General features: G+C 40.8%; 1 protein-coding gene across 2 annotated transcripts in view; it reads left to right on the forward strand.

The window, feature by feature from the left end:
• CDK19 (cyclin dependent kinase 19) overlaps positions 1–12,589 on the forward strand; it is a 127,012-nt gene that overhangs the window by 438 nt on the left and 113,985 nt on the right. Inside the window, exon 1 of one of the 2 annotated variants that reach the window (XM_069805079.1) lies at positions 8,221–8,240. The exons of the other annotated variant lie outside the window; for it this stretch is intronic. The gene's annotated coding sequence lies outside the window, so the exon portion shown is untranslated. Of the gene's footprint in view, positions 1–8,220; positions 8,241–12,589 lie in introns of those variants that run through there. 2 annotated transcript variants of the gene reach the window in all.

The following is a 12,589-nucleotide window of genomic DNA, read 5'->3' on the forward strand; positions in this document are numbered from 1 at the left end:
GCCCTACGGCGGAGGGCGGCCCCGCGGCCCTACGGGGTGCCCGGCTGCCCGCCGAGCGCTTTGGCGTTCGTGTGAGGGGAAGACGAGCCCGCCGCCCCGCTGTCGCCGTCCCCGGCGGGTGCCCTCCCTCTCGGCGGCCGAGGCCGCGGTGGCGAGTCCCGCTTTGCCCCCGCACCCCGGCAGCGGGCGGGGGGTGCTGCGTCTGTCAGGCTGTGCCGCCGGGATTCGCCTTCGGTCCTCACGCACCGGGTGTCAGGCTTTCATCTTTTGTGTGACCGCGTTCGTGCTTTTGACGTTCCGCTCCGAGAACTCGCGGGTTGGGGGGGTGGGGGGGGTGCTGGAAAGCGAGGGAGTTTGATTGAGTGAGGGGCACCCGGCTACCGCCCGCCCCTCCCCGCCGTCTCCCCCTCAGGCCGATGCTCCTTCACCGGGGAGCGCGGGGTGTGGGGCCGTGGTCTGGCCTCAGCCCCCGGCTGAACCCAGAGCCGGGGCGGGCTTGGCTCGGCGGCGGGTCCGGGAGGTCGTTTAGCCCGCCTGTGTTGGCTGAGCCGGGTTTCCTCCTTTTCCCTGGGGAAAAGACAGCGGGCACCGTAGGGTAGGTGTCCCGTGGGTGCCATTTTCAGTGTATGGTGGTAAAGAGAGCGATGGGGAGCTCGGGCTGCAGTTTGGGATTGCTTAGCTGGGGTGCAGTTGTTGGGGAGGAGGAGTCCTGAGGCCTGAGTAAGGCTCTCATGCAGGTGCAGCTTCCTAATAGAACCCTTTCTTTTTTCTTTTTTTTTCTTTTTCCCCCCAAGAAGAGCCGTTAAGCGCTTTTTCACTGTGGCGTGTGACTAGTGCACAAACATGGACTGCACTGACAGAAGTGTTCTAAGCGTACTGTAAAGTTCAATTAAAATACACTTGCAAATCTGAGGTGATACCTTTCTAACAGAAAGCCAAAGAATAATAGCCTTCCATCATAGGCAACTGAAACTTTGGATGAGAGAAGACCGAATATGGAAAAATGGCAATTTTAAAAATAAAGTTCTGGAAGTGGTTAATGGAATGCTGCTGCTTTAGATTAATGGAGAAGTCCAGGGATTTTTCTGTAGGAGTAAATTGCATTCATGTGTGTCTTGGAAAACTTAAACTCTGAGTTAACAGGATGTAGTATCAAAGTGATTAATAACTGAAAGGTAGCACACTAATTCAGGTGGAGGATTAAATGCTGGGAAACGAGCTCTGATTCTGACTAGCTGGCTCTGCAACCTTAAGAAACCTAGAGTATAGCTAACTTGAAAAGGCAATGTTAAAGCCTTTCTGGGTATTACAGCTGCCACTGAGCTCTTCTAATATTTGTGGGTTTAGTAGTCGTGTTTTCTTTTTTTTTTTAACTTTCAATTTATTTATATTATATATTTGAGATATATGAGAAGAAGTGGTAATAAAAATGCCCAAAATGCTGGTTAAATGTTTTTTGCTGTTCTTTGCTATAGTAACCCTAAAATTACTGCTTGTAAGAACAGCATAGAAGAGGCAGAGGTTTTACTGTTTCATGAAAAAAATGAAATTTGATGTCTAGCTTATCTGTTTCATTTTAGTCATTGGCAATGGAAAGACGTTGCAAGAATTACATTGATGCTACAAAGCACCGTAAAGGACATGTCTTCGAAATCCCTACAATAACAATAGTATTATAAACGCAAATGGCTAGTAAAGCAAAAGTAAACATGATAAAAAGATAGCTAATGTGTCAGAGCTGGTAATGATCAAAGGGAGACCTTGATCCGTAAGAAAACTGACTGGTAAAAGGAAGTGCAAAGTTTCAGTAGGCAGCCAGATAGATTGAAATGCAATATAATATGGCCCAAATGCAACTGTACTATATACTCGGAGGTTTTACTTCATGAAGCTTGGAAACTGGATTATTCTCCCTGTTTTTTTGATTTTCTTTTTTATGGCACCGGTGAGGTCACTCTTAGTTGCTTTTGTGTAACTTTAGGACCTTGGGTGAAAGTAAGATGTGAATGAGTTAGAAAAAAAATCAAAACCCATCCTAAATCATTAAGATAAGCTGATTTCCTTGTGAAAATATCTAGCTAAAATATCTCTGAGGGGTGGAGGATATTTAGCCTTAGTTCTTAAGTTAAGGGGTCTTTAATGACAGAGAAAAACTTTTTCCAGTGCAGGCAACAGAAACCTAGCAGTGATGCATATTTATAGTGTGCTGATCACTGGGGGATTTTGAGCCTCATGTAGAGGAATTCTTCTTTGGTTGATCATAGGGACTGTTTCAGTATTTCAAATTTGCAAGGTGTTCCTGTATAAAAGAGAAAGAATCTGGCTACTTTCTTCTTATAGTCAATTTACAGTCTCGGGAGGCTGAGGGCAATAAGAACCTTGTAGCTCTACAGAAATTCCACTGAGATCCTGTCACTTCATGTTTCAAAAACTTGGCATATAAACTTTATGAAATAGTAAAATGTGTTTATATGGAGCTTGGCAAGCTGTTCGATAAAATGCTTGTAAAAAAAGTGGCTGCATTGCTTAGATCTCCATGAATGGCTTGGGCATAAAAGCAGTTTTTCAACAAAGTAACAGCTTAGTTTGGCTTTTTCAGCCTAGAGTGGAGTATCATTTGGCATGTTTCTAGTGAGCTGATTGATTTCTATGAAAGTTAAAAGATTTTTTTTTTTAAATAGGCAGTCAGGTTTGAACAATGTTGGTGTGACATTTGCATGTACTGCATGAGCATATTTTTAAAGATGTTGAGCACCTGCAGCTTCCATTTACTTTAGGAGTGTTTGTGTGCTCTGATGAGGTCTAGCGGTATTACCTGCATTATGTATTTAGCTAAATTAGGCACCTGGGTTTACAAAACTTTCATTAACATTTTTGCAGTCCAGAAGGGCTAGAAAGTAAGGGTCTTTTATATAAGCTGTCTAGTGGTTTATTTCAGTGTACACAAAAACTGGACCAGTGGCTTTGTGGGGGGGAAGTAGTGATATAAGTCTCATGATTGCAATTCAGTTGTCAATGTTAAGTTTTGAGCTCTTTATGTAGCTGGAAAACCTGTTACAATTTTTGTGTGTGTGTGTGTACTACCTCAAAACGTCATGTTGGCTTTTGCTCGTGGTTTTCTGGACACTTGTTCACGTTTATCCAGTAAAACCAAGAAAGCGATTTTTCCAGTCACGTTTAGGGAAGTGTGATTTTTGTTTCCTGCCTTACCTCTCCTCGTTATGTTCCTTGCTGCTTCTTTGGTCACAGTTTAAGCCATGATGTTGTGCTTAGTTGTTTCAGTTCCTGTATCCCCTTATCATATGGGAGGCAATTTTTAGGAAGAAATGAGGGTTGGAAATTCTGTTTGTTCTATATCCCTGAATTACTTCCCTTTACTCTTCAGGAAAGATCAGCCGGTCAGTCCAGGCCACTACAAAGTATTTCTGTTCCTTCACCAGGATGTCAACTCACCTGCAAGAGGATGTTTGGGCAAGTCAGCAAGCTGAAAAGATACTGCTCTTGGTTAGTCAGGAGCGTGCAAGGAGTAATGGGATGCACGAGTGAAGTAGAAAATAGGCCACTCTGTTCTTCTGTAGCAGCAACAGCCAATGTAACACTTGCAAAAGCTGAAATCTTCCTGTGAATAAAACCTTTCTAGTTATTGCTGCTTGCTTCTGCTTACTTTTAAACAAACAATTGAGCTGGCTGCTTTCTGTCACGCTACGGCTATGTTATTTTTCTTTGACTCGCTACCTGGGTTTGGGCAACAGAGATGATTAAAATGAAATTACAAACATACTTTTTTTTTTTCTTTCCAAGTAACTATGTAGGTAATATTTTTAATCTGTATGTTTCAAAACACCTCTTAAAAAGCAGGTATGTGCTTTTTCATCTTGTTACGGAGGGAATGACGGAAATACAGAGTGCTCAGCTTCCAAGATGATGGCAGCAGAAGAGCCAGGAGTTGTCCCCTGGGCAGCTGCCAGGCTCACCACCTGCTCAGTAGCTGGTGCTGCTCTGGCAGACCCTCCTTATCCTTTGGCAAGTATAAAAGGTTTGGCACTGCCCTGTACTGTACAATGTATCAGCTGAATGAAGTGTGTAGATTTATATGCTAATATAGTAATACACTTTTTTAAAAAATAAAAGTCAGTCGCTATTTGTAATTTCTCAGATTACTTTGTTGTTAATGTATCTGTAGCTCTCAAGAGAATTGGTACAAAATGAGCTTCACCTTAGCTGCCAAATACGGAATTCCTTTCTGGAAGTTGGGCAACAGTGATGCAAGTCCAAAAACATCACTATAAAATACAGGCATAGGAGGGGAGAGACAAATGAAATCTTTTCACTGTCCCCCACATTTTTGAGTACTGTAAGCTTGTGACTAAAGAGGAGAGTCTGTTTTCCTCTTTGGACTGATATTGGTGTGCAGAAGCATTAATGTAAAGTTCTTAACGGGGATCTGAAGTGCTTACAGCATCCAAGTCCACACAAGAGTCAAGTGAAAATTAGGGCATGGGAAGAGAAAGGAAGATGAAGTACATAGCCAAGGCAAGTGTATAATCAGAGGAATGCTGGCTGTGGTCCTGGCCATGTAACCTTTCGTTTGTTTTAGTTTTTTTTATTTGATGAATCTTATTTGTTTGAAGCAGAAGTGGAAGAATATTGATTAAGAGACAAAAAATAGCGTGCTGTGAGGCATGGCTCTATTGGAAAAACAGGCTTTCTCCTGGGGCGACTTGCTGTGGTTGGGGTTTCTGCTAATATCGTTATGTTGTTCAGAGTTTGCCTCTGGTCATACTTAAGACTGAGATCACTGTGGTGGTAGAAAACTTTTAAGTGTAGAAGAGGCAAAGGTAATTTGCTTATTCTCTTAAACCAGTATTCATATAGCAATAATTTGCGTACTGTTCTCCCCATATTGTTCTTCTGCAGAGCTTAAGTTACTGAAGTCGTGTAGCACAAGTGTGTCGGGAAGTGAAACTTGCGCTCAAGTTGACTAAATGCTACAAATGATCAATGTTGGCGGTAAAATCACAGGGGAATGGGCACATGTGTACTGTAGTTTACTGTTGAGAGAGGCAACTCATCGATGTGGCGAGGATTATACTCTCTTGAATGTGAAACCGGAGTGTTATGTACCAATGCAAGTCCATACTTGTAAGATATTTGAGAGTCTACAATAATTTATGTATTTAATTCTTATTATTTCCTCTCTTTGACATTGTCTTGAATGTAAGAAATTTGAGTTTTCAGCTGTAGTTGCTGTTTACTAATGTAATCCTATGACAGTCTAAATCACAGAAATACTGACCCAAGTCAGAAAGCAATGTATTTGATCCTGAACAATTACCTTTCTCTGCAGCAAAATCTCTACCAATGATGGTATCTGAAAAGCTGTGTTTTGCTTCTCACTTTCATATTTTTTTTTTCTTGATGAAACTCACTATCTTGAGGAAGGCAGAATGGCCGAAGGTGTTCATGCCTCGCTATCATCTCTCAATAGCTAAGTAAACCTATATACTAGATCTACCTGCAAATCCTGAAAATACTTGTTACCACTAAGTGCTCTTAATATGTGTGAGAGAGAGCAGCAGAACTAACCCAGACCTGTCTAACTAGTTGCCTGCAATGCATTCTAATAAAAAAAACCCAATCTAGGAAGAGATCGTTGGTATTTCATAACTGTGCCTTACTGAGAGCTGCTAGTGCACCTACACTGTGGCTTTGCTTCCTGCCCAAGAGGATAGTGCAAGTGGTGATGAGTAATTTTTAGTGCTTCCTACAGGCTCTTGCATATGGTCTCTTCCATGGCGATTTACTCCTTTCTTCTGTTACTCTCCCTGAAACCAAGTGCAGAAATGAGCTGTACATCCCTTAGCCTTTCAGAAAGCAAATAGCATTCAGACGGTATTTCATTTGCTACTATGGCAAGTACAAAGGTATTGTAGTGGTGGTGGTAGGAGCTTGAGGAAGAAAGGAGGTGAGCGTGGGTGACGAGATGTAGAAGAGGTTGTGTTTGAGAGGGGAACGGATAAAGATTTTTGCCAAGCTTGCAGAGGAAGACTCGTGCGTAAATTAGCTCATAATAAGCTGTGAAGGAAAACCTCTCAAGATTTAGTCGTGGGTTTTTTAGAGATGAAGAGGATAAGAAGTTTCCTGTTACAGAGTGAGGGGGTTAAGAGTTTTCCAATAGTGCTGCAGGAAAAGGAAGTAAGAGTTTGAAGGGGAAGAAAGATTCCTTTCTGCCCCCTACCTGGTAAGAGGGTGGAAAGCAAGGTAAAACAGGGGCTAGCTCAGAAGCTAAATTCTTCTCATGTGAACTACTTGATGTAGAAATTGAATATGTCACTGTATTTCTGGGTCATCCTATCTAATCTGTTGTATTGTAGCTAGAAGTGTTGTAAAGTTTCTTTCATAAGTTTACTTTCAAGATGAGTATTTTCACATCATGCATGATTTAGAAAGAAAACAAAAAAACAACAAAAAACCCCAAGTCCCGGAAATTGCCATGATTCAGAATGCCACAGGTGTGTTTGCACAAGTAACCAGAATTTCTGTGGAATGTTCTAAGCAAACTGCACTAGAGGTTTGTTAGTAAGATTCAATATTCCCATATCTTTTGAAAATGCCTACTGAAAGGGTGTGTTTGCCTCTTCTGTGGCCTTAATCAAGCTCATAATTTGCATAGATGCCTTCTGACCCAGGTCTTTCTCCTCTATTTTTAACTGCTGAGTTCTACATTGTGAAATAAGATTCTGTTTGCATGGGCTCGCTGCTGCTTAACGTACAGTTCAGGAGATTATATGGTCTACGTACGTGATCGAGGAAGGGATCGTTAGCAGAAGTGATTGGCAGCTCTCGCATTCTGCTTCTTTTCGTTTGATATGTTGTTTCTTGAGCTTCTTTGCTGGCATTTGAGAACTGACACAGGCTGCAATTTTTTATTCTCTTTTACTGAAACAAAGTATTAGAACTTAAAAAAGATTTATTTGTTTCAGTAACAGTGTGTTTGCCTGAAGGAATGCTGAAACTGGTCCAGGACAACTGCTTTTAGAATAAATTGGCTAACTCAGCATGTGACTTTAGGAAATGAAGAACAGTTTCTACTTGTGTAGCAAATACAAAAACTTTACTGTTTTGACTTGGCTGAGGAGCGTCATGTATCAAAATAGTTTAGGTTTATAAAAGCCCTCCCAGCTCTGGGGACTTGGTTTACATAGATCACTTGACTAGAAGTTAGATGACTGACAGATAAAAATGCTAGTTGTGATGATATTAGAAATTATTATACCTCTTGTGAACTTCAGCTATTTCAACAGATACAAGAAGGAAAAAAAGCACAGAAACCTTTTTAATCACACTTTGTTGCTAACAAAATCCGGTGAAAGTCTTCAAATCAACTGATACTTCTGTATCTGAATTTCTTATTAATATTTTCTTAGACTTTTCTGTGGGAGCACAATTCTTTCATTTAGCAGTGGGTTTTTTTGAGAATTTATGAAATATTAGTGTATCTAGTCAGACTGTCTGAAAGGGAAGGAATGTTGTAGAGATAGTGTTAACTGACCTTTGCAAAATTGGTGTCTGTAAGCGTGGGTTTTTTTTGGTTGATGTGTGGTTGGTTTGGGTTTTTGTGTACGTGTGTGTGTTATATTTGCTTGTTTTAAACTTTATTGGAAAGCAGCGCTGACTTTTCTGGTTGTGAGAAAGATTGGAGGAGCTGGGATTATTGGAATAGTGGATCTCTGAAGGGCATTATTCATGTTTGCTTCTGTCTCTCCTGGGATTAGCGGTTTTTAAATAAATCTTTTCAGATGACGCTAATGCACAACTGCTTGTTTCTTTCTCAGTTGTCATCTGTTTTCTACAGAGTTCATGATATTGAAATATTCTAGGGTCATTCATCTGGTAGGTGAAATGACACTGAGGTCAGGCTTTCCAATAGGCAAAGCAACAGGTATAGCTTCCTGTGTGCACTGGGAGTGTCGGTTTGCTCGCTTAAGGATAAAGGTTCTGGGCTAAATAAGAGTACAGATACAAACTGGGGACAGTCTCCAACAGTATGGCTTTAAACATGTGTTTAAACATGTAAACTGGGCCTCACATGCAGTATGATTATTTTTTTTGTTCATTCCCTGCTGACTTAAGTAGAAGATGCTATTGATTTCTTTTTAGAGTCAAGTGAAAATAAATGTTATAGGCAATTGACTTGGAGGCAGAAGCTAGATCTGCTGGAATGGAAGCTACATCCAGAGGTACGTTTTGCTGTTTTGAAGCAACGTATCTTGTTTCCTCAGGCATTAATTGCAGGAAGAGTCAATCCTTTCTATGTGGCCAGGTTTTCTGCTGCTTCTGTCCCTCCTTCCTTTGCCTATCTTTATTAGAGCACTTGGAAGCATTCACACAGGTAGTGCTGGGACTCTGCTCTGACTGCAGTTGTCCTTGACCCTCCCACCACTTTGGTGTGTTGTGGGGTCCGAGAGCCTGAAGAGATCTGATGATAGAAAGGCCACTCATGCATGAAATTCTAGTGGCATGAGGTTAACTGTTTGACTCTTAAGTAGACTGTTTTGAGAGACGCTTCTTATTTTATGGCTTATGTATTCTGCAAATTCAAAGGTGTTTAGAGGAAATTCTTGCCCGTATTGATACTTCCATGGATTATCACAGATTCATGCTAAGATTTAACACCTTGCTCATTCAAATATGCCATGTTTATTGCTTTGGTTTCTTATCATTAGTGCAGCTGGCAGTGGATTTCAGCCTGTGTCTTTAAATATGTCTATTTCTGAAACAGAGTTCCTGTATGAGTTGTTGCCAAGTTCTCAAGGGCATTGTAGACTTCAAAGTTAGCTTTACGTTCATACCTTTTGATTAAAATCAGTTATCGTACGGGATAGCCAGTTATTCCTTTGTCCAATTCTGTCATGCTCCAAATGAGAAACAGAGGTAGACAAATTACCAGATTTAATTTGACCTTCAGTTCAGAACAACCAAAAGACTGTTACAAGTCAAATGCCATTTATTCTACCTTTAGCGTGATTTCAATGGTGGGAAAAAATGTCAGTGTGAAACTTTCTCCAAGTGCTGCTCTTAAGCTACAGAAAGAGCACGAGAGAAGCCTATTCTGACTATGGGACAGGCAGTTTTAAAGTTCAGTGGAAGGAGAACATGGCTCACGTTCTCCAGAAACAGATACGATGATTGCTGACTAAAGACCTTGTTTGTTGTTGTGAAGTAGCAAGACTCTCTCAGTGGCTGGAATAAAGACATCTGTAACTTTGTGAAATCTTAATCGCCTGACATTGAAGTGAGGAAAAAACATGGAGATGTTCCGTTACCAATGATTTTTTTTTTTTTTTTTTTTTTCCCTTTCAGACTGAATTAAATTAGACCTCATGGTGACTTTGTAGAATTTCATTGTGGTCCTTATACCCTCTCGTGAGGGTGGTTTTTTTTTAACTTGGGGCAACTTTCCAGCTGTAACAAATGTGCTCTGCCTCACTCTGCCCTTACAGAATGTTGGGTCTTGCTTCTTACTCATGATTTGGGTGGCAGCTTTTGTACCTAAAGGATAGTTCACTAACTAAGAATTACATCCACACTGTGCTAGTAAGCTTTCATGTAGGTCTGGCTATGAGAAGTGAAGATTTCACACTAGATCATTTGAGTTGGGAAGTCTGAAGGAAAACAAGAACAGAAATTGTGTGACAGGTCTCTGATAAATCTGGGCTTTCTATATGCTTTAGAGGACGCATTTGATTGTGTCATGAGCTGGAAAAGGAAAACTGAGTAACTGGCTTTTAGGCCATTGTCCTTCTGATAGGTCTTACATTGAGTCAGTATTTTTTTCTTCTGCAATAGGTGAACCTAATGCATTATAATGATTTAGAAAAAAATCCGCATTCAGTGTTTCAAACAGGTTCTCGCCAAAAAGACCCCAAAGAAATACAGGCTTCCTAATATTTGGTGATTTAGTAGTAATTTCCCCACCTATGAAATCTGCAGTATTTAGCCAGGTTTAGCACTACAGAGAAAGAGACGTGATGCACATGGAGCTGGACTATGTAGCAATGGTATCTTTTTACTCTATGGCTTTAGGACCTATACTTATAAAATTACTGAAAACAGACATCTAATATTCTTGACGTTTACAGTTAGTCGCAAACATTCTTATAAGCGATTTTACGAAACAAACAGCAGATTCTTTTTTGGCTTAGTCTAAAGGACACTGTGTCTGTGTCCTTGGTATGTAATTCACTGATAAAGAAAAGTTTGTTTCCTCTTTATTTCAGGGGTAGTTTTCTCCTTGCTGCTGCTGTTCCTTATTTTAAGGTAACAAATCCTCACATGCAGTATCCTTTCTGGAAGGGAGGTATTTCCTAAATCTGTTCATTATCTGTAATCAAGCCTGTCTATAAAGAAACTAAGTCAGGTACAGCTCTATCCCCTGCTTTAATATAGCAATTGCTGGAAGAAATTACCTGGAGCAGCAGAATAATTTTACAGCTTTCAAGGTTTAATGTGAACACTTCAGTTTTTACCTTTGTAAACAGGCTGTCTAGTCTGCTTATGCCAATCTGTTATAAAATAAACCTACTTGTATGAAATTCACAGTTCTCAGTCACTCAGGGTATTTTGGAGCCGGTCTAATTTTAGCAATGGCAACAACCGTGTAGCTGGTTGAGGTCTCTGTGAATCTTCATCAGTAGATTTGGAGTGAGGGTGGCAGTGACTGAAGTTGTGCTCTCTTTCCTTACAAATACAAAGTTTTATTGTTATAGTGTAAAGGCTAAATTTTAATAAGATTAAGGTTAGCAAGATTTCCAATGGTCTGTTATTACAGAGATCTTAAAAATCTGTTTGTGGTTGTGACTGAAATAGTCTGAAACTGTAGGTAACAGAGGGTATCTGTGCTACGAAGATTTGCTTTTAATTTTCTGAATTAGAAACTGCTGGAAAAAAGGGAAGAGGATATAGTTGGGTTATGTGTAATGGTGCTGGAACAGTTCCTGTCTCCTCATGTTGATAGTGAGACCCCTACTCCCCACTCCCAGTCTAGTGAAATTATAGCTGGGTAAAAGATTTTTTTTTTTTATAACAAACTCTTATCAGTGTGCAGATTCACTGTTTTGTCTTTTTAATGCGCTGTCATCTCATACATAAAGAACACATCACCTCTGGTGGGTGAAGATTGGGGTTTTCTTTATAGGTATTTAGCATCTTTTGTGAGACTCTGGAATCACGCAGTATAGGGGTGTTGTGTTTAATGGCAAGTAGCTTCACATCACTTTAAGAACCTGCCTTGTTCTTGAACATGCACATTTCCTCCTGAGTTCATAGACTGCTTTACAGAGGAATATACAAACAAGGGCAGCCATATCAACAGCAGTTTTTAGAGGTAGGTCTGGGGATATTCTGTAGATAATAGAACAAAATCCGGGTATAGGTTGATTTCTAATAGGGTACTGTGATAACACTGAGTGTCTCTTCATAATCTGATGCCAGTGGTGCTTTTAATGTGATCTCTTTTATATGGCTGGAACGTGCCAGATTTTCCAGCAGGCTAACCTTGGTGTAACTCTTCTGCTGTGTGTTTCTCAAATATATGTAATGAAAGTCGGATACTTTTAAAAAAAGGCTAATTGTTGTCATCAGTTGCTCTATATTTGAATGTCTCTGCCAATTTATAAACATTTATAGTAGACTTAATTTTAGAGTGTGCTTCATATATGGACTTCCCAGTCTTGGAGGTAGCAGAAGATAAAGAGAAGTGCTGCCTTCTGGTGTTATTGTATGTATATGCTGAGGTAGCTGGCATTGTCTGGGACATTTGGAGGGAGACCCAGCAGAGTTTAGTGCGTATTGTCAGGCAGTGATACCAATGAGCTGTGCAGCATTCAGGACGCTTTCTGAAAATTGAGATTATAAGGACTTTGTGAGACAAAAGATTCAGAAATGCAGTACGAAATGTAGCATATTCTTTCCATTCCAAAAAGTGTTTTCCTTGTGTGTATCTGCATCAGCCTTGGAGATTCTCTTTTCCCTCTAGCTCTTTTTAGATTGCATAGTAAAGACTGTCATGTTTGGTGTAGGTTTGTTGCCTTGCTCCCACTCCCCGAGTTTACTTTTAGATGTTGTTCCAGACAAGATGGAAGCTGAACTTTTAAAGATCGTATAGTCATTCTCTGCTGGGGAGGTTGGCTTCCCACCCTGCCGCTAAGAGGAAAGTCCAGGCCCAGATTCAAGCAGATGAGGTGATGTACGTGTCTGCTCTTTCTTTTTGAGAAGTCCTTTCCTGTGCCCTACACGCGCGTGCTCTTCTGTTTGCAACACCGAGAAGGTTCCCACCAAACCTCCGAGGGATGCGTCAGCAGGCAGGCCAGCTACCCAGTCCACAGACATTACCGAAATGGTGAACTTCTCACTGTAGTGGAATGAGGTAAAAGTCTGCTGGCTTCATCCATTCTTTTCATGGCCAGAACCAGCGAAATATAACTCGAGTATCCCTGTCATATTGAACTTGTCTGGGACTGGGCTGTAGGAACAACCCGTAGCTGCAGTGAACATTTTTAGCAGAGCAGCAGACAGCTGCCCTTGAAGG

This window comes from Haliaeetus albicilla, chromosome 17 (assembly GCF_947461875.1).
Source record: "Haliaeetus albicilla chromosome 17, bHalAlb1.1, whole genome shotgun sequence".
Taxonomy (NCBI): Eukaryota; Metazoa; Chordata; class Aves; order Accipitriformes; family Accipitridae; genus Haliaeetus; species Haliaeetus albicilla.